The sequence below is a fragment of the Nanorana parkeri genome, unplaced genomic scaffold (assembly GCF_000935625.1).
Source record: "Nanorana parkeri isolate BGI_ZX_2015 unplaced genomic scaffold, ASM93562v1 scaffold616, whole genome shotgun sequence".
Lineage (NCBI taxonomy): Eukaryota > Metazoa > Chordata > Amphibia > Anura > Dicroglossidae > Nanorana > Nanorana parkeri.
The window spans coordinates 275,080-297,745 of record NW_017306884.1 but is presented as its reverse complement, the minus strand read 5'-3'; the positions used below and the strand labels follow the sequence as shown (position 1 = coordinate 297,745).

General features: G+C 38.2%; 1 protein-coding gene across 7 annotated transcripts in view; it reads right to left on the bottom strand.

Moving 5' to 3' along the window:
* ELMO1 (engulfment and cell motility 1) overlaps window positions 1-22,666 on the bottom strand; it is a 276,466-nt gene that overhangs the window by 69,751 nt on the left and 184,049 nt on the right. Inside the window, exon 1 of one of the 7 annotated variants that reach the window (XM_018562954.1) lies at window positions 10,295-10,726. The exons of 5 other annotated variants lie outside the window; for them this stretch is intronic. The gene's annotated coding sequence lies outside the window, so the exon portion shown is untranslated. Of the gene's footprint in view, window positions 1-10,294; window positions 10,727-22,666 lie in introns of those variants that run through there. One more of the 7 variants, XM_018562955.1, reaches the window with a different exon arrangement.

The following is a 22,666-nucleotide window of genomic DNA, read 5'->3' as shown; positions in this document are numbered from 1 at the left end:
CTCTTCTAATTTTAAATATTTGTGAATAATGGGGTCTGCTCTGCCAAATTGTCACCACTGTAGAATTTGCATTATTCACTCATCTCTACGAATTCATAAACTGTACTAAGATGCATCCTTTATAATGAGGTAGTTTTCTGTTCTCTGTTCTTAATCACAGATCAAGGTGACTGGCTTTCAGAAAGCATTTTACTCCCACTAAAAAAAAAGCTGGAATTATCTTTAAGACTGCCAGACAAATGTAGAAAATAGGCAAGATAAGGGTCAGAGTGAGATAAATGCTGCTTCAGTCCATCCTTTTCCTAATATCTGTTAAACTGTGACCCGAGAGTCATGAAGTCTATTATTTCAAACAGATAAAATGAAATCTATGAAGGTCTTAATATCACTCTGCTAAAGGGCAACTGCAAAAGAAAAGGAGGAAAATATGCGCAGGCACTAAACTTAACGAACAGAACGAATGCTATACACCTAATAAATAATAATAATTAAAAAAAAATAATACATACTTTCTGGGCTAGCAACAGATGCCAAGGGAGATGAATAAAAAAAAGTGTAAAGAAACTTCCATGATCATTAATAATATCACACACTGCTGTTGGTGCAAGACAGCCTAACCTAGATGTTTAAAATGCAAGAGCAGGAACATGTAAAAAAGTATGTAGTTCTGACTGAATAAGTTCCTGCTCTCTCTCAATCCGTAAAGACCATATATCTTGAATCAACCATTTATATCTGTCTTGCAGATGTGACGTTTCATTAGCCATACAACCTTGTACACGTAGGAAGCACATATTCCACATAGGAAGAACAACAGACCTGTGATAAAATATTGCTCCAGGGCACTCCGCAACTTATGTGTTGATAATCCTAGCAGGGCCCATAAATTGTGTTATTTACAATAGAATATATTAGAAATCATATGCTACTTTAGGATGCTTTTTTTTTAACATAGCTCACTTCATTTTTTTATTTGTTTAAAATTTAGCTTGAATGTTATAAACAGCTCAGCTGAGTTTGATCAAATACTGGTTTATTTAAGGCCACCTAAAGCTATTGTGGAGAGTCCTCCTTCCTATTCTCAGATGACCGCTCCTCATCAGCTGTTATCACTGATGTGGGCCTGTAACCTGGAAAATGATCAAACACCTGTGGAGACAACCAAAATCAAAACAATCGGTTTTCAGTGGGTTTAAAAAGAAAATGTTTCTCTAACCGGAGAGAGAAACTGCATTTCATTGCAATACTTAGCCTAGTACTATTCAGTTTGAGACACTGCAACATTCAATAAACAAGCTTTTACGAAGACTTTAAAAACTGGGTATAATGCCTACGGCCCAAGGGCAGGACTACACAACAACAAAAATAGCATTTGATGTGTATGTGTTTTCGATTGTCATAATAGGATCAATCAAGATCCAAAAAACTATTACTGGTTTCCATTTGTTCTGGAAGGTTTTTCAGGTTAGCTGCATTCAGAACACATAACAGAAAGAGAGATTATTGCTAATCAATAGGTCTTGCTGATTCCAGGAGGTTTCTTGCTGCTTTATTTCCATTATGCTGGTGTTGTCTGTTGCTCTACCAGTCCAGAATGTGTGCGACTGTATGAGCCTAGAACAGCATCTGGCTCTTTCCATTAACTACACAAATCAGCAAATCCATTGTCCCCAAGTCATTCTTGATTCATTTGTTTCCTAAGCACTGTCAATGGCACATTCCGATTTCTTTTTCTGCCTAGTTGGCTTCCCCTAATGTTAATTTACAGGGAGCGTGTGCAGGTGAGCCAGAATAAAGAGATACTATCTGATTTTCACATCAGGAGAGCTTTTATACTTCTAAAATCAAATACAGCTTTTATTTTGACAACTGTGTATGCTATGCACCCAGTGTTTAAAAAAAAAATAGTAGATACTTTTCTTTTTTTTTTTTATACCAAAGTTGTTCAAGTTATTTTCATAGTAAGCATTAAATACATTGTGGATGAATTTATAAAAACTGGAGCAGACAAAATCTGGAGCAGCTGTGCATGGCAACCAATCAGCTACTCTCTTAATTTTGGTCAATTAAGATTTGAAAATGAAAGAGAGAGAAGCTGATTGGTTGCCATGCACAGCTGTTCCAGCCTTTGTCTTCTCCAGTTTTGATAAATTCCCTTCATTTTGTTTCTCAATCCAGTTACACAACTATAAGAAGGCATTTCTCTTTCAAGGTTATACAATTTTACACTGAACATTAAATTACCTAGGCTAATATATATCTAGAATACTAGTCACTTCTCTCCAGATAACAACATGCAGCCATTTATCAGTCAGAATCGGTGCAGGGAATCCTGTACTCAATGGTTTATCTCTGTAAACATGCTATACATAATAACCCATATTATTGATCATCATCCACACCCACTAACATTTCTTCTTCACATTGATGTGTTTGCTTCTGTCTTAATTCAAACAGCTGTTGTCATTGTGGAAATCCAGTGTTCCTGTCACAGCTTAGCACAATTATCACTCCTAATTACTTCTTTTATATTTACACCTCTATCCATGAACACACTGATGCACTTTTAAAGAACACTGAATAGAATAATGCTGACAAAACATTCCTCGTGAATTTTGAATGACAGAGTATGATTGTTCCCATCCAACAAGAAGTAGAAGACCCCTTTCCTTATAGGGGGATAGGTCTTAAGAATGCCTTAAGAATGCCTTGCTGTTTTAAAATGATCATTTTATACATGTAATAAAGAAAATGTGTTTATATTATTTGTAAGTCTTTAATCAAAATCTTTTATAACATCACAGAAACTCGATCTGTATGATATGGAAATTTAGATAGCTATAGACAAAATATTTGATGATACAATGCTAACACATACTAGAAGATGTAGTCAAATTCAACTGAATTTTTATCTCAGACTTTTTTTGCTTGCATGTGGGTCAGCTGAATGGAAGAGTTGAAGAGTTAAGGTGCCCATACACCTTACAACCATCGCAAGACTTTTGTCTTGCGATGATCGTAAGCTAATTGGGGGCTCAGTCACACTAGATCCAAAATCGTGCCGGAACGCACTGCCTCGCATTGCGGCTGGCTCACTTTTTAGTGGGGTAGGAGGGGGCGTGGCGGGCCATTCAACTGAATGGCGCCGTAGCCACGCCCTCCGGCCACAATGCGATCCGCCGCACGGGATTGTGCCTGCGGTCCAGCCCTGTGCGATTGCGATCAAAATAGTGCTTGTAGCATTTTGATTGCACCGCACAGGTTCCGACCGCAGGCACAATGTGCCTTGCGATCCCATGCGGCGGATCGCATTGCGGCCGGAGAGCGTGGCTACGGCGCCATTCACTTGAATGGCCCGCCACGCCCCCTCCTACCCCACTAAAAAATGAGCCGGCCACAATGCGAGGCAGTGCGTTCCGGCCAAAATCGGGCCAGAATGCACTGCATCTAGTGTGACTGAGCCCTAAAAGCTCGTACGACCTGCCCATCTTGGATAGGCAGATCGTACTTGCGATCATCGAAAGCTCACCCCGCTGATGGGCGGGCTTCCGATGACCGCAATGCTGAACGGGCAGTGTGCGCGTGCGCACACCGGCTCGTTCCACAGTTGTCGAAGGACGATTCTCGGCGGGTTTTCTAGCATGCTGGTTCGACAAAAGACATGCGACCGTACAGTGAAAATGGTTGCACGCCTTCCATACACCTTGCAATTATCGTACGATCGCGGGATTTCCCGCGATTATCGTACGATAATCGCAAGGTATATGGGCACCTTAACTCCATACTAGAAAAATGTCAGAGACGTATGCATTCTATCCAGATTACTGCAACTTGCACCACATTGTTAATAACACGCTGTGAAAATACAACAAACATAATTTATAATGTACAAGGTAGAGCAGGATGGATTCTTCCCCTTACCATCACAGGCTATTCAGAGGACAGTAAGGTTTACTCTACTCTTGGTTAAGTCATGGCTTACTGCAACAGGCCTTCAATCAGTTTTTCCCCAGAATTTGTTCTTACTATTTTATGTTCCCAAGAGTACCGTACAACTTTCTCCATACCTAGGAAAAATACATATACACAAAGACACCCTCAGCTTTTTCTACCCAAGAATTCTACTTCAGAGATTTGTAAACTTGGTCAAAATTAGTTTACCTTTTTAGACTGAAATGCCACACATGCCTCATTGAATATAAACACATAGAAGGGAATTGATCAAAACTGTAGCAGACAAAATCTGATTGGTTGCCATGCACAGCTGCTCCAGATTTTGTCTGCTCCAGTTTTGATAAATTCCCCCCATAGCTTGTTAATGTACAAGAAAATATAACATACCGCTGGTTACAATGCCTAACTTGGCACAAGTAGTGCATAATAAATCAGACATTTTGGAAACACCACAAGGAAAGATTATAGAGTTATAGAGACCATTGGGTGATATGTGTTGAGTTCCCAAAACGTCATCCTACGTTTTATTCTGCAGATGTAATGAAAAACATTCTTTTACTCTAATGCTTTCTATTCAAGTTTTGGTTTTGGGATAGGCTGTATAATATAAATGAAGAAATCAAAGGAGATATAACACAATTACATGTTTTTTTTCCTTTCTGTAAACCAACAGCTCCATTCTCATAAGTTTAAATCACATAATAATAGAGAGCACACCATGCTACCTGTGGTCCCTGAATATTAAAATTCAATATAAAATTAATCTTTTAATAATTGGTCTACAATATACATGTTCATGTAATAAATGTAGCATGCCAATTGTGGCCACTGTACAGTCAATGAAACCTAATTCATGGCATTCAAATATAATCCATCACATTGAAAAATGAATATACCTTAGCCCAATTTCCTATTTGTCACATGTGAAAATCTAGTAAATAAGTTACCCTTAACCTAATCCTTAAAGCTGAACTCTAGGGAGATAAAAGTCTGTACAGTCCCTGTGCACTAGAGCTCAGGTTGGGAGAGAGGGAGGCACAAGGAGCCAGTTAATTGTGCTGCAGTGCAGGAAACATGCTGGAAGAAGGAGAGAACAGAGAGATGAGCTCATCAGTCTGCTGCTTTTCCTTTCCCAGTCACAGTTGGCGGTTTTGGAAGAAACCTAAGTGTTACTAATCTGCAGCAAGGAAAAATCACGCCTCCTGATGGACAGAACTGAGCTGAGCTGTGTGACAAAGCTGTGTAAATCTCAGAATTGGGTGAGAGCTATAGAAGCTACCTTTGCCAAGACTCCTTCTGAAAATGCTAGATACCAGACTATTGTGATGGCCTTTTTGCTTCAATATTTTGCTTCAATAGTCCAGAACACGTATGCAAGGAAGGACATCTGATTTTCATTTGACAGTCCTAATGCCTATTTCAGGTTAGGGGACTCAGAATGTCGTATAGCTAGTAGATCAGCAGAACAGCCAGTCAGATAATAATTTCAGAATGACATCAGCAACAGTAGCTCTGTATTTTTCGCATGACAGGTTTCCTGTAACCCCAGCCTAATTCCTGATTCCAAACCTGAACCAACCCCTTCACCACTATGATATTGGAATCTACAGTTTATAACAAAAATGTTTTTTTTTGCGGAAAAACAATGCATAGGAAAAAAAAACTGTACTGGCAATTTACAGGTAAAGGTTTGCAACATCACAGCTATATTTCCTGCCTATATTATAACTTTGTTGACTCAACAAAAACATTTGTGGAAGGTTGGAAGGTAGTGTGGGACCAGTTTAGTTATGTTGGCAACATATGCCATTACAACCCCCATTCAGACATGGATAACTCCCTGGGAATGATGAACTGGGAGATGATGACTAGTTGCTATACCAGGACTTGCAATAATACTTGGACAAACTTAACAAGGGCACAAACACTTTGCCCTAATCCTTTTCTCTGCTCCATAGCAGCAACAGGTTAGAAAATGTCACTGTAAAATAATGAGCATCCCCAAAAATCAGAAATGGCCCAATAATTACTAAAAATGTTTTAAATAAGAGCCATCAGTTGTGAATATCAAACCATCTTTGCCCCCCATTGGGTCAACCAGTCTCTCTTAAATCAATAAACTGAATATTTTGTTCAGCCAATAAAAGCTACAGTATGTTGGGGTCAGCAACTACAACCTATATTTACATCAATGATGCTTTAATATAGGAGGGAGACATAATTTATGCTTAAATATATGAGAGAGACCTAAGGTAGTGTTCACAATTAAAGAAAAGGAGTTTTCAACTGTTTTGTAATGTTCAAGCTTTATTAAGTAATAGTTATCTAAACCCATGTTAAAGTACCTGCAAAGCTAAAATATATTCTTCCTAACCATGTATAAAAGACCCATTACTTACTACACAAATGCTGAAAAAATGTATTTTGTTTTTACCATTTTTTTTTAAACAGAGAAAGGAAACCAGTCATGAATAAGAAATTATTTCCTTTTACAATAATATTTTTCTTTTGACAATTGATTATTTAATACCATTATTATAACTAAATATTATCATCATTTTCAGCTTGCAGAGTGATAACTGGAGGTAGCTACAAACTACTCCATATAGTCTCAATATGAACGAACAGTGAAGTCTGAGGTTAGCCATAGACAGGTAGATGTATGTTGTATCAACATTCTGCCCGACACCCTCTGTGACCTGTCTGCCTATGCGGTTTTCCAAAGATAAGGAAATGATCAGTGACTGCTCTTCTGAAAATAGGCATTTCTAAAGATTGTATTTATAATCAGTCCCTAGGTAAACACAAGTGTCACAGGTGATGCCTAAATCCAGCATACAAGGATTGGGTTGTGTATGAGCTCCCTTGAAAAATAATGCCAAAGAAAGGGTATTAGAAGTTAAAAAACAAATACCAGCTCAATTCACGGACCTCAGAGTATATGTAACAAAGTTTTGGATGTGTGATGCTTTACATTATGTTCTAACAGCTGGATGCATGTGGAGTTCCTTTCAAATTGTGCAGTCACATTAGGGCGACATTAACCATATAGCAGAACAGTAAGCCATATGATAAGAAGAGCAGGATCAATGAGATCTCAGTGTGATTTCAGAAGCAATTTACTTTTTAATCAGGCTTCCAATGTAGGATTTCAAGGGGTTTTCTTTGAGTGAACAGGGAATGCAACATCAGACTTTATATCAAGGCTGCTTGTTCAGAATGAAAAGCAACAATTAAACACTGTTGCAGATGTACAGTGTTAATGTTTATTCCATTTATGTATATAGCATGTGGAACATAAAATTGTGTTTCATTCAAACCGGAATGACAATGATATGTGAGTGCTGCTAACTAACAATGTGCAAATAATTCAGAAGCTTTGATTATGAATTATATCTTATATTATATTGTTTTCAAACATTACAAAGTGCCAGAACAAACACTATGGCACATAGAACATATTAGAGGCTCTACATTTATGCTCTCAATATCTCATGGTTGTAGGTCAGTCAGGTTTTGTGGTGCACAGTGGTGTGGTTTCTCTAAAAAAAAACAAAAAAAAACAGGGCACTCCTGGCTTGGGGCCCCAGACTTTGAAATTCACAAGTAAAAAGTATAAAGAGAGCACCAGATCATTGATCCAAAAGCCCAAAACATTGTATTATAGTCAATTCATAACAAGGTTACGTAGAACAGCCAATGCATCAGACCTTTACAAATACTATAGGTTCAATTCATAAAGTTTTAATACCAAGATAGGTATCTTTATTTCAACTACATGACTGACATTTTCAAATATCAGTGAGCTCAACTGAAAATAACTGTTTTTGAAATATAAGTATCCTTATCCTGGTGTGTTAGCTTTGTGAATTGAGCCTCATGTCAATGTTTATGTCGTAAGGAAATTAAACTGTAAAGAGATACAAGATGAATTACACACCAAGTACCCATGCTATTGTTATCTGGAGTCTTGCAGTGGCTCTCCAACTAGCAGAACAAAATGTTGCAAACCTATAAGGCCCCGTTCCCACTGCACGATATGCAAATTGCGCGTTTGTCGCGCGATTTGCATATTGCGCGACATCGCGGGATTTGCCGCGCAATGTCGCGTTCAAGCTTGCATTGAGCAAGCTTGAATCGCGGCTAAATCCGCTCCAAAAAGGGTCCTGCTGTAGCGACACACGACCCGCGACAGCAGGACCCTTTGCCCCATTGGATTGCATTGGAGCGCGATATCGCGCGGGAATTTGCCGCGATATCGCGGGAATTACCGCGCGATAAATCGCTCAATGTGAACGGTGTCTAACAGGTTTTTGTATGCAACAACAACGCTTTATTGCTTGACATGTGAAAGACAACATGATCAGTGAGCTGTCTCCACTGCTTAGTTGTGTTCTAACAACAAAGCAGGGTCTGCTCTAACTGTCCATCATCATAAGGGAAATATGTAAACACTGGGCAAGTATGGACAATAATTTGTTACAGTTTTAGCAAATCAAATTGCATCCTACAATGACCAACTCTTACCCGTTATTTATAGGGAGGCTCAAGAGGGGATTGGATACATCTACAGATATAGTTGAAGATGCCTCTAAAGCACTAGTATATCCCAATTACAAGATATCTGATGCACACAAGCTACTAGTATAGTGAATATCCAATAGTGCAAGGTAATTTAGATACATACTTATCTTTACTGTGAAGTGTACTGTTTACAGCCATTTTTGGCTAATGGAGGCTTGCCAGTTGGTAGTATTCTTCCATGGGGACAAGAAGTTGGCTGGGTATCGAAAGATACCTTCCACGTAACATCTCTCCTAAATGACTACTCTTCTGACAAGCTCCTGCGCCATTTAACTTGTATACCCTGAATCAAGTTACACATTTTATATCATTAGTTTGTAGCTTAAGTATGCTTGCTTTTTATGAATAAAAACCTATTCAGTTTGTACCTTTCAAGGTTATACTAGGCATTTTTATGCTGCTCCATGGGATTCTGAATAATGTCACACACTTAGATATGTTCTACTAGCTATGAACCTCAAAGCGTATAATACAAAGAAAGCAACATCAACACACACAATTCCCTGAAGATCTAAGAGAGCTCTCATCACAAACTGAAGGATGCTTCAAAACAAGCAGAAAAGCCACAAAGTAATAATCTAGTTACTCAACTGAACAGAACTCCCATCATGCAAATCGTTTCTTACCTGCTACCTCACTTTTGGATAGCTATCATTAAGCCGTCATTAGGTGCCATTACAGGAATACAGCTGAACATTATTATTTATAATTGCTCTCAGGAAAATGTATTTCTAAGGCACAGTGACATTTGTTCAAAATGCATCACATGCATCCAAATAGCCAGATTAGAGTTAACACTCTGAGCACATGCCAGGCTTGTAGTGGACTGAGCTGCCTGTCATCAGGGGTTAACAATTCCAGCAGAGCGAAAGGGGGAAGATAAAGGAACATCAGCCTGAAGTCATCGGATAACAACACACTGGCTCTGCTTTGCTGACAAGACAAAGAAGTGTCTGCTTTGCATAGCTGCTTACAGTGTAACCAGGCACCAGAGGTATAAGAAAGGTAAGCCTAAATACAATGCAACATGCCCACCAAGTGGGGTTTTTTTTCTTAGTAATAGCAAAATGGAGCTTACTGAATCAAAATAGTAATTTGACAGTAGGTCTGACATAAAAAAAAATGCTATTAAAATCAGATAATGTAAAACATTACTTATACTCTATAATAAATTGTTTCTGCAGCACTCGAATGAGATTATAGTGACTGCTCGGTGTATTTAAGAAGGTACTGTGAAGTGAAAAAAAACATTTTTATTTAATATTATTTAATGCTTTTTTTAATGTCTAATCGCTATCCACGCTGTTAATCTTAAAAATAAAAGAGTAAAAAAAAAAAAAAAACCCCAGAGCAATTAATCAAATTTCATCTTTTAACAATTTAGAAAAGGCAGAATAATAATGGATAGATGCTTAATGGTTGCTATAGGTTACTGTAATTTCCAATGGTTCCATGCTTTAGTGTCTTACATCTAGTATAGAAATTTGAAATAAACACAACATCATGTAAAACACGGAACTCAAAAATCAAAACAAGCATAACTCTGCAGTGATATAAAAGTTACATTGAACCTTTTCATCCACAAATTGAAAAGCTGTGGGTTGGAGAAGATTTGTACTGCTATTACAGAACAGACCAATATAAAAGTCACATAAATTAGAACATAATAAGAATACATAATCTTAGTTTAGTTAAAAAAGCTAACCAATGCATTAGCTGCAATCACAGTTTTTGCAAATAGAAAATATTTCTTTACCTAGCAGTCAATTGTGTTACTTACACATGTCCCACTGATCCATTGTGCTGTGCTAGTATTCGTCCTTCTAGTAATAATTTATCCCCATCGGAAGTGTCACAATCTTGATTTAAACCACGTTGATGAAAACTGTGTACAGGAAGTTTGTATCGTATGAGGCTTCTACTTTATGTACACCTATGACTGTACAGTTCAAGTACAAAAAGATAAGCATGTAGCTGTGCTTATGTTTATTGTGCTGCTGGACCAGCTGTGATCTGATAGGCAGAGGCACGCTTACATGGGCCAATCACAGCCAATTTCCATTCCAGGGAAATTCCTGCCTATTTGTTTAGAATCCTCAGAGACCTTTTCCTCTGTATAATAAAAAACACAGTTCTCTTCCAGGATCATACTGAACTAAATTACATTTTGCGTCTTTGCTGTTCTGCTCTCCCTCCCACCCTGGATGACATACATCAGCTTAGAAAGAGAGAGTTCAAATTCATTCCCAGCTTTCACCTTGCTGGGGAGAGGGGAAGAAAAGGGAGCGTCTGGGCTCAATAATTACTTATTCTGTCACCATGGAAACAGACGGGATGTAGTGAGCTAGATTTGTATAGAACATCTGCTGCCAGATTCATAATCAACTACAATCTCATCTTTCCCCTCCCTCATTACTTAAATTTGATGTGGCAACTCTTTCTCCAACCACATCTAGCAGCCTCTGAACCAAGCAGAACACTTCCGAAACAACCTGGGTGTCCCAATACCGAAAGCCACCCACTGTGACATAGAAATAGCTAACTATCAATGTAAAGTGGTCACATTATTAATGTTAAAAGTAATAACAAAATAAAAAAACGTCACTATATCACCCCATTCATAATCATTATTGTTAAATTTACCCCTAAACAGTTACATGTAAAATTGAAAAGGAAAAACTGAAAAATAAGTAGTAAAGTAAGTTAAATGTTTACTATACTGTATTGTGCATTTACAATCTTTATCTCTTGATATTGATATTGACATTGATATTGACAGCTCGGTTAGGTATGTTTTTCCTCCACTGCAAAAAGTATAGAGCAAAGAAAATGTGCACATAATTCTCATTATCCATTTTAATAAATCAGGAATATCCTTATAAATGCATTTTTTTTACTCCAGTCTTCTGGAACGCACCCCCTTTACAATATCCAATTAATCAATTGACTACAGAAAAAAACAGAAGTAAAACAATGAATAGCATGCCACATTTTTGTTTTTAAATACTGAAAAAAAGGAATACAACACAAGCATTTATACATTGTCTGCTGCTCAAAACAAAATGAACAGCAGACATAGAAAAAATAAAAGCCCTAATGTGCACATAACCATTTGTGCTTGGTAGTGGTTCCGGTTCCAAAATAGCATGTTTCTATGTCCAATGTTATTATAACCCTACCAAGCTTTTTTGCAGGTTATGGGAGCCTCATTTATCTCAAAGTATGTTTGTTTACATAAAACATAAAAATGTCCTCAATGGGTGGGAAATTATATTTGGTAGCCTCAAGATGTAAACCATTAATGGTCCACATTGGTCTACTCTTCCCACCATCACATCAACATACAGCTTTACAATCTCCCTTATTCTTCCCATTTCTTTCCTTCTATTGCCAAAGAGATATCCATTAGAACAGAAACAAAATTACAAGAAACAAAAACTGTTTGCACACATGGTAATATTGGCAAGATTGGACTACAGACCACATTGCCCATGGCCACCTTCAACCAAGAGATATTTGAGGAAATATGAGTCAGCTGTACTGAACAACTTTGGCTGAAAACAAATATTTTTTTTAAGGTAAGTGTCTCATTCTATTCTATGTTTATGTCTATTCTATGTTTATACACCAGTCTGTGACCCTTCAACATATTATGTTGCATTACACATTCATGTTACTATGCAACATCTTAAATTTAACCTTTGAGAATGGACATATGGGAGCTGCTATTGGTGACTTTGTACTGAAGAACTCTGTCACCAATGTAAAAAGAATGAAGGTAAAAGAATAGAAAATAAAGTATTTTAAATGCTTACTTGCATCCATAAATTATCCACTTACTTTCCATAAATTATTTTTATTGACTTGCAATGTGCCTTTGAACTTGGTATTGAACCTGACTACTCCAGGAAGAGTTGCTTCCCTAGCATGGCCCTCATCCCTCCTTGCATGTCATCGCTCTCTCCTCTTCTGGAAGTGTTTAATTACTCTCTGTGCTAGCCAAACTCTTCCACCCCTCCCTACATAACCATACATTCAGGTAGCAGCTGGGTGAGGAGCAATGGGAAATACTGGGGCTGCTGATAACATATCCAAGATGGAGACACCCAGCAGCAGTCTTGGGTCCTCTGGATTTATATGCAAGGGAAGTTTTTACAGGTAAATACCAAGACTAAAATATTTTAAATGCACATATAATCTTACAGGAAGATTGTTGTTGAAATAAATGGTCTGGCTTTAACATTGCAGACTTCAAGACTGTCAACCTGTTCCTAGTTTTACTATTTAGTGAGTTATTTGTCCTGGAACTAGTTTATTCTGGGCCACTGTAATCACTATGTAGTGATGAAAGAATAAGGAAGACAGTCCCGCTGCTTTAAAACATGCCAGAGATGGCAGAACCTCTATAACTATTACAGGTACACTTTAAATTTGGATAAAAGAAAAAGCAAATGGAAAGATATAAATAGTATTCATAAAAGGAGCATGCAAATAATACACACATGAAACATTGTAGACGCTTCAAATATGCTGTGTAACTTCTTCCAGAAGCCACACTTACACTAGCGGAAATCTCACATCTCAGATGGAAAAACTACTTACCAAATATCTTTCTCTAAACATAAGCTATCAATCTCGCCACATAAGCATGCATATGCCCTGTACAGACACCCCAGGTGCTGGCCTTATCTTGGGGAATCAACAGGGATAATCCAGATATAAAAGTTTTAACCAAGTCTAGAACTGTGCACATGGCTCTCGTAGAAAAAAAAATGGAGGAGCCACAGGCTCATTAAAGTAACCCAGACGACTAAAATTCCTATAACAATGTATGGCCTAAAATGTTACAAGATGACAATAATAATGTTTTTACAGGCAAAATACAATTGTGGCATAAAGATCTCTAAGCCCCTAGTAGAAACTTCTAACAGCTTTCTGCTGCATTACTGCTTTGTACAGGGAGTTAACGGAATATATGCATTGGCCTGCAATCCATGCAGGGTGATGGGAACAGAAAACCTTCCCCCCAGTTATTCTCAGCTGCTTGGTCTAACGACGCATTACGCAGACATGACCTGGTTGCTGAGAATGCATTTCAGGGACATTGATCAGGCTGATCCATTAGACGGAACCGATGGAACCAGCCAAGATAGTAATTTGCACACAGTACAAATTGCTCTGGGTGTCTGGGCAGGAGAAGGTTGAATCATTACATACTCAGTGTCTAGGTTCTTGGTTGGTTCCAAAATGTCCTTCTAATGGAATACTGCCATCCTATTCATAGTCTGAATTTTTACTGTGTGCATTACATATGCTTAGGGATGTCTTTTATATGATGATCAGGAGTTTTAAAACTGCACAATCTACCCTCTAGTTATTGTTGTATAATATAGATGTATGACCTTCCTCACTTAAGGGGTGAATGTCCAACAATGAGTTGCTGTCTAAAAGGTGGTTGCACTACCGTGATTTTGCACTTTAAGGGATTTGAAGTTCCTGTTCATTTAATGGTGGATTGCAAACACTTTCTGCACGTTTTGACACTATGCTGAATAGATTAGGACATTTTTGGGTTGAGATTTATTCCAGGAAACTGCAGACCAGTCAGCTTTACATCAGCATGCAAATTATTTGAATTGTGGCAAGACCTATATTCAAGTTTTTGTTACAAATAATGGTATCGGAAGTAACCACCAGCATGGACTCATGAAAGACCATCCTTGTTAGACCAACCTGTGAACATTTCTATGAGGAAAGGAGTAGTATTTTTGATAGAGAAATGTCAGATGTAATATATCTGGATTTTGCTAAGGCGTTTGACACTAACTCATAAGGGGGGATTTATTAAGACTGGAGCAGACAGAATCTGAAGCAGCTGTACATAGTAACCAATCAGCTTTTATCTTCAGCTTGTTCAGTTAAGCGTTGAAAATAAAAGCTTAATGCTGATTGGTTGTCATGCATAACTGCTCCAGATTTTATTTGCTCCAGTTTGAGTAAATTCCCCTCATAAAAGTTTAATTTACAAAATAAGGTCTATTGGTGTAGAAGAAATTGTATGTACACGGATATAAACTGGTTGCCGGAATGTGCTCAGAGAGTAGTGATAAATTACTCATTCTCTAAATGGACTAAGGTTGTAAATGATGTGCCCCAGAGCTCTGTCTTGGGGCCAATGCTGTTTAACTTGTTTATTAATGATACTGAGGTTGGAATTAAGAGTTCAATTTCAGTGTTTGCTGACAATACCAAGATTATGCAGGGAAATAAACTCAGCACTAGATGTATTGTCATTACAGAAAGACCTAGATAAAAAAGGATGGGCAGCAACAGGACAGAGGAGGTTCAATATTGAAACATATACGGTTATGCCTTTGGGTGCTAAAAATATGCACACAACACACTGTTTGGGAGGGGCTCCTCTGGATGAATCTGTGATGGAAAAGATTTGGGGGTTAATATATCAAAGTAAACAACACCTTGCAATGCCAATCTGCAGGAAAACAAAGCTAGCAGAATACTCTCTTGTACTTAAGGGAGAACTATGGGGCTAGGGCTTATCCCCATAGTTTTCCTTAGGGTAACAGGAGGACACAAACTAGCGTCCTCCCGTCACCCTAAGCTCAGTATACCGCGAGCTTTATGCATGTTATTGCATGCATTGTTGTTTGGAAGTTTCCCAAGGGTAAACATTTTTAATAAAAGGCAAAATGTATTTATGGTACTTAGGGCTAATAAAGCAATTGATAGCTTTTACATAGTTGCATAGTTAGTTAGGTTGAAAAAAAAAAAGACACCATTCCATTGAGGTCAACCAACAGAACAAAAAAACAATATATAAATCCATTGAAACCGTGCATATACTGCACAGAACCATATATCCACTGTAGATCCGGAAAAGGCAACAAAAAAACCCCCCAAAACAAATAAAAAAACATGGTCCAATTTGCTCCAACCGTGATCGTATCCTTCCTCTTAAATATCTCTTCTCAAGAGAGAGTAAACGAATTTAATCTAATCTTTCCTCATAACTATTGTCCTCCATGCCACTTAACATTGTCCATGCCCTTCTTTGCACTCTCTCTAGTTCCTCAACATCCTTTTGATGAACCTGTGCCCACATATTCCAGATAAGGTTTCACTAATGCTTTGCACAGAGGCAAATATGTATGATATGTGCATGTTTTTAGCCCCAAAGTGCACAGTTGCCCAATCAAAGAGTGCATTCAGGTCTGCTGATCAGTCATCGCATAGGGAACCCACTACTATTATCAAACGTTGACCGGTCCGCGGCGATAAAAAGGTTGGGGGGCACTGCACTACATAACTTGGTGTCATCTCTAAACCCAAATTCTTTATAATTTATCAATAGGTAAAAAGTAAGGGTACCAACACTGTACCTTGGGGTACACCACTAACAACCTTGGGCTGGTTGTTAACCAATCATTAATTGGTTAATAACCAGTCATAAATCATTAATACATTATTAATCATTAATCACTACTCTGAATACAGTCTTTAAACCAGTCTTGTATTAATATACAGACTGAATTTTCTAAGTCTATAGACCTTAACTTACACCATCTGTGAGGACGTGTGTCAAATGCTTTTGTAAAGTCCAGGCATCCTATATCCACAGCCAGTCCTTTGTCTAAGCTTTTGCTTACTTTCTCGTTTAAAAAGAAAATAGATTAATTTGACAACTTCAGTCTTTCAGGATCCATGCTGACCATTGCTTATAACATTATTTTCTAGCAAAAACTCTTCTATGTGCTCTGTTATCAAACCCTCAAGTATCTGCCTGACTAAAGAAGTTAAACTCACAGGCTTGCTGTTAATTGGCAATTACTCTGATCCTTTTTTAAATATAGGCACCACATTGGCCTTGAGCCAATTCACTGGTACCAAGCCTGTCATTAAAGTGTATCTAAACATTTGAAAAATTGCTTTGAACAACAGATCTCAACTCTTTGAGGACATGTGGGTTCTGGTCCAGGTGCTTTATTAACCTTTATTGTGTTTAACTGTTTCTGGACCGTATTGATTTTGAGCCAGTGTGGTTTTGTTTAAGAGCATGACAATGCTATCCACATGTTCCTTTATTCCTATATTTAAAAAAAAAATGCTCTTATTCTTTATGGCTTTTTTTTAACACTTGTCACAGTTCAGCTGCAGACTTGCAGGTGAGCTGTTACTTGTAGTTCTACAAGTACATACAGACCTCTTACCCCTGGTTCTGCAGACATGCAGGGCTGTGCTATTGCTTGTAGTCCTCCAGGCATGTGCTCGGAACCTGACTCACTCTTGCACCAGTCTGGCAGCTTAGGCACCGGCCGACCTCTCCTGTTGTTTCTTATGCAGCTTCTCGGCCCATCAGTGCAGTCTGCTTGTGGCCAATCCTGTGGTTCCTCCCTCATGCTGACTCTAATCCCAGGGCAGTGAACGGCACGCTGCCCGAGCAACGCTTTCCTAAGCCAGATGCCTGTTTGTGATTGAACCTGATTGCCTTGAAGTTTATCCATGTCCTGACTGTTGGCTTGTCCCTGGAAATCATTGTCTTCAGTCTGCCCTGAACTTTGACTTGTCCCTGGAAATCCCAGTCTTCTGTCTGTCCCTATCCTTTGGATATTCCCCAGAATTACCAGTCTTCAGATTGTCCCTGGATGTCCTGGTCCTCTATCTGTCCCTGACCTTTGCTTTGTCCCTTGTTTGTGTGTCTGCAACCTGTCCAGAACTCTGGCCTTGTCAACCATTCTTGGCCATTAGGTTAGTTGGGTGAACCTAGGGAATGTGACCGGGGGGTGAGCACGCAGCAAAGCCCATCTCCACCATCAGGAGCTCTGGTGAACACTGGCTGGCCCTTAGATTGCACATCCTGGGGGACCCCATGCCACCTACCTAGCATTGCAGCATCCTGCCATGTACCTTGTCCTACCAGTCTATCTGTCATCCACTGCCTAATTCAGTTCCCCTGCTCTATTCCCTGCTAGTACTCCACCTCTGCGAGTCATCAGCCTACACTGTGTGGACCCTTTTCTCTAAGTGTCCCTACCAGTGTAATAGAATGGGTCCATATACCTGATTCCAGTTCATACCCGTGTGCCCCGATCCGTGACAACACTGGACCAGAGCTACATAGGTTTTGCTTTTAATTTTATAAATTTGTGTCTACATTCATTATCTGAAGCCAATATTCTTTCCAGTTATTATTTTCTCAATATAGCAATTAACATATTTTGACTCCCTCATGTTTTTACACTGAACTGGAACAAAAACAAGTTTGGGCTAGAGTTCTACCTAAAGAGGCTTTCCACTTACACAATGAAAATGGAAGACTCCCCCCGCCCCCTGCTGCTTATCAGTGGGGCTCTCCCTATTTTTAGTCTAACACCAATGAGCTGCTCAGCTTACTTTGCCACTGAACAGGGCTATGGTACCCAGGTGCATCTTATAAGAAACATCTGGAGGCTGTATCAATAAAAGCTGAAAAACTCCCAAGTAGTGTGAGCTACTTTATGACTTTGTGGGAGGGACGTGAAAACAGAAAACCTCTTTAAAGAGAGGTCAGTGATGGAAACCTGATTATGAAATTAAATTTATCATTTTAATTACACTTACTGTACATTTCCATAAATCTAATAAAGACCAAGCCTGAACAAACTGCTTGCATCATTCTATCTCCATAACACAATGCTTTTGTAAGGCTTTAAGGCATTTGGACAAGGTTAAGAACTGAAAGAAGTAAACTTTCAGTTGATTTAGTTGATGCTTGCAGCACATAATAAACATTGGGGATTTTTCAGGAAACAGAGAGGTTAAAAAAGAACAATATTCAGGTTCCTGTTTTCACTCCAGTGCCTTAAAGCCATCATGCATTTTGAATGACAGATCTTTTTTGAGGTCTACAGTAAGTACTGAAATGCTAAATCTGAATTTCAAATTTTGTTGACATGTTATCAACTATTTGATAATGTGTGAAATCTTTAACACATTTCTAAAGATAGTTTTAAACGCATTAACAGCATTCATATACTATAAATGGGTCATAATGTGGCACCGCTTTTATAGCACAATATTACAAATATACTCAGTCATTTCTAAGAGCATAGTGTGCAGAATACTTCTCATAAACGGAATACTTTTATGAACTGAATACTTTTATACTGCTGTAAGAACAAAACCATAATGTTGCATTGCAGTGCATTGTAAAGAGCAAGAAAGCAGCTTATACAGTAAAAGATCATCTTACTCAGGAAGGTGAACCATCCTACGGGTTTTACAAAGGGTGAATTTTATGAAATAAAAAACTCCAAAACATTTATATATAAAATGTAATTACTACATTAAGTGACTCTAAACTCATGAGTTAAATCTTAAAAATGCATTCAAGTACATTAACTATTAATAAAAATGTATCTTATTTGTGGATACTTTTGTTTCCCACGGTCCCTGTGTGTGTTGTAAAGTAGCCACTGCTCCAAGCTCCCTACCATGATGGACTACAATCTAACGTTTAATTTACTAATTTATATTGAGATTATAGTCTATCACGGGAGTGAGCTTGGAGTAGTGGCTACTTTACAACACACACAGGGGCCATGGGGAACAAAAGTAGCTACCCTCGTGAAGAAAGGACAGTGTTAGCACTAATTCAGAGTTGATTTAAGGATCTACAATTGAGTGATACACAAATAGGATACATTTTTGGTAATAGTTAAGGTACTTGAATACATTTTTAAGATGTAACTCTTGAGTTTATTGTCATTTTAATCATGATAGACGTACCCATTTAGTATGTGGAAACTAATGAAATGCAGTGGGTCTAAAATAAGAAAACATGTCTAAACCATTGAACAAACATAAAGGCAAACACCGTAATTAACAAACCCATTGCTTTACTATGCACACATCTGACAGTAAAAAGCAAAAATAAAATGTAAAATCTGTCACAAAAAAAAAAGGAGAAAAAACGGTGGGATTAGTATGAAGAAATTGTGCCTTCCATTGCTTGAGAAACCAATTAAATATACTTCCCATGGCACTTAATTGTTGTACTGTAATAATGATTTTGGGTTACAATGTTCCGTACAGTTATTATTTACAATGTTCTGCCTTCATTTTAAAAATAAGCAAATTAACCTTATGCATTTGTTCCTCATCCACTGTAAACGACCAGCAAGGGAAAATACAAATATTACATTTTATGGTGCTGTACCCCATGGTGTCCTGTGAAGTTTCTTATATGGATCGTGTAATCTTAATTTTTGTTTAAAAGAAAAAGAAAAAAACCCCAGATGAATGTCATCTTGAGTGAACCTTTTTTCGCATATAACTTTTGATTATATATGTACTTGGGGTCAGCTATACAGGTGAAACTCGAATAATTAGAATATCGTGCAAAAGTTAATTTATTAAGTTCATATGAACTTTTGCACGATATTCTAATTATTCGAGTTTCACCTGTATGTGCTCATTATATTCTAAAGCTCTACTCTGAAATGCTACACAATGGTGGTTATTTACAGTTTCTTCGAACTATGCAGATCTATGAGTCAGCCAACTGATTGAAAACAATGTTACAAAAGTTAAAGTGTATATATACCCAAAACGTTTTCAGTTTTAAATACAGCAGAGAGGGGTTAAAACCCTCTAGCTAATTAGGGAGATTCCCTAATTAGGGAGATTCCCTTCACTTCCTGCAGTGAGGACAAAAAAGGAAGAGTAACTTCATGGTGAATTCTCCTCTTGAATGTCCCCAGAGCAAATGTCCTCATTAAAACATTTTCTGGGGATAATTGTAAAATGTTGGCTTTTCAGTCACTTTCTGTTTCGGTGACAATAGCCAACAAGAAAAAGAAAGAGAATGATTCTCTCCGCAGAGAGAATTTTATTCAATCTGTAGTCGACTATGACCCCCAAATCTTTTTACATTTCTGACTTCCCTAGTGGAGTTCCCATTATTGTGTATTGTGCTTGCCTATTTTTAACCCCAAAATGCATAACTTTACATTTTTCAACATTAAACCTCATGTGCCACTCCCCAATGTTATTCAGGTCTTCCTGTAATGTTATAATGTCTGAGTCCGTCTCTATTACCCTCCCAATTTTAGAATCATCAGCAAACACAGAAACAGGGCTATTAACACATTCCCCAATATCATTAATAAAAGCGTTAAACGGTATTGGGCCTAGCACAGAGCCCTGGGGCACGCCACTCTCGACCTTAGCCTAATCTAAAAAATATTTGATTGGCCAGCAAACTCGCCTGACCTGAACCCCATAGAGAATCTATGGGGCATTGCCAAGAGAAAGATGAGAGACATGAGACCGAACAATGCAGAAGAGCTGAAGGCCGCTATTGAAGCATCCTGGTCTTCCATAACACCTCAGCAGTGCCACAGGCTGATAGCTTCCATGCCACACCGCATTGAGGCAGTAATTGCTGCAAAAGGGGCCCAAACCAAGTACTGAGTACATATGCATGCTTATACTTTTCAGAGGTCCGATATTGTTCTATGTACAATCCTTGTTTTATTGATTGCATGTAATATTCTAATTTTCTGAGATTGTGGATTTGGGGTTTTCATGAGCTGTAAGCCATAATCATCACAATTATGACAAATCACGGCTTGAACTATCTTGCTTTGCATGTAATGAGTCTATCCCATATATTAGTTTCACCTTTTAAGTTGCATTAGTGAAATAAATGAACTTTTGCACGATATTCTAATTATTCGAGTTTCACCTGTATGTGCTCATTATATTCTAAAGCTCTACTCTGAAATGCTACACAATGGTGGTTATTTACAGTTTCTTCGAACTATGCAGATCTATGAGTCAGCCAACTGATTGAAAACAATGTTACAAAAGTTAAAGTGTATATATACCCAAAACGTTTTCAGTTTTAAATACAGCAGAGAGGGGTTAAAACCCTCTAGCTAATTAGGGAGATTCCCTAATTAGGGAGATTCCCTTCACTTCCTGCAGTGAGGACAAAAAAGGAAGAGTAACTTCATGGTGAATTCTCCTCTTGAATGTCCCCAGAGCAAATGTCCTCATTAAAACATTTTCTGGGGATAATTGTAAAATGTTGGCTTTTCAGTCACTTTCTGTTTCGGTGACAATAGCCAACAAGAAAAAGAAAGAGAATGATTCTCTCCGCAGAGAGAATTTTATTCAATCTGTAGTCGACTATGACCCCCAAATCTTTTTACATTTCTGACTTCCCTAGTGGAGTTCCCATTATTGTGTATTGTGCTTGCCTATTTTTAACCCCAAAATGCATAACTTTACATTTTTCAACATTAAACCTCATGTGCCACTCCCCAATGTTATTCAGGTCTTCCTGTAATGTTATAATGTCTGAGTCCGTCTCTATTACCCTCCCAATTTTAGAATCATCAGCAAACACAGAAACAGGGCTATTAACACATTCCCCAATATCATTAATAAAAGCGTTAAACGGTATTGGGCCTAGCACAGAGCCCTGGGGCACGCCACTCTCGACCTTAGCCTAATCTAAAAAATAGCAATTTATCAATACTCTCTGGACACATTCCAGTAGCCAGTTCTCTATCTATTTACACACCATTTCATTCATGCCCATAGATTGCAGTAAGTGTTTATGTGGTACCATGTCAAATGCTTTTGCAAAATCCACTGGCCTTCCTACATCCAGATCTCTACTCACCTCTTCGTAGAATGTTAGTAGGTTGGTCTGACAAGAACGGTCTTTCCTAAATCCATTAGCAGTTATTGTTTTGTACTTGCTAGGTTTTTAAAGGAATAAAACATTGGGAAATGTGCACGTATTGCAGAAATGTATTGCATACGTTTGTTTTTACATACAAACACTTTAACTAATTTAGTATCAAATCTGTATATAATGCTTTAATACTAATTTAGGTACTAATGGCATATACAACCCATTAGTGACTTTAACTGCCTCCGGGCCGGCCGTAGTAAAAAAACGGCCGGCCAGGAGCTCTCTAGATCTGAGCGGGCGTCTCTAGACGTCCGATCAGACACGCCCCCTTGCGCGCGCGGGAAATGGCCGCAATTTAAAAACGGGCAGCGATGCCTGTTAATATACATGCGATCCGCCGGCTGTAAAGTGTGCTTGTATTTA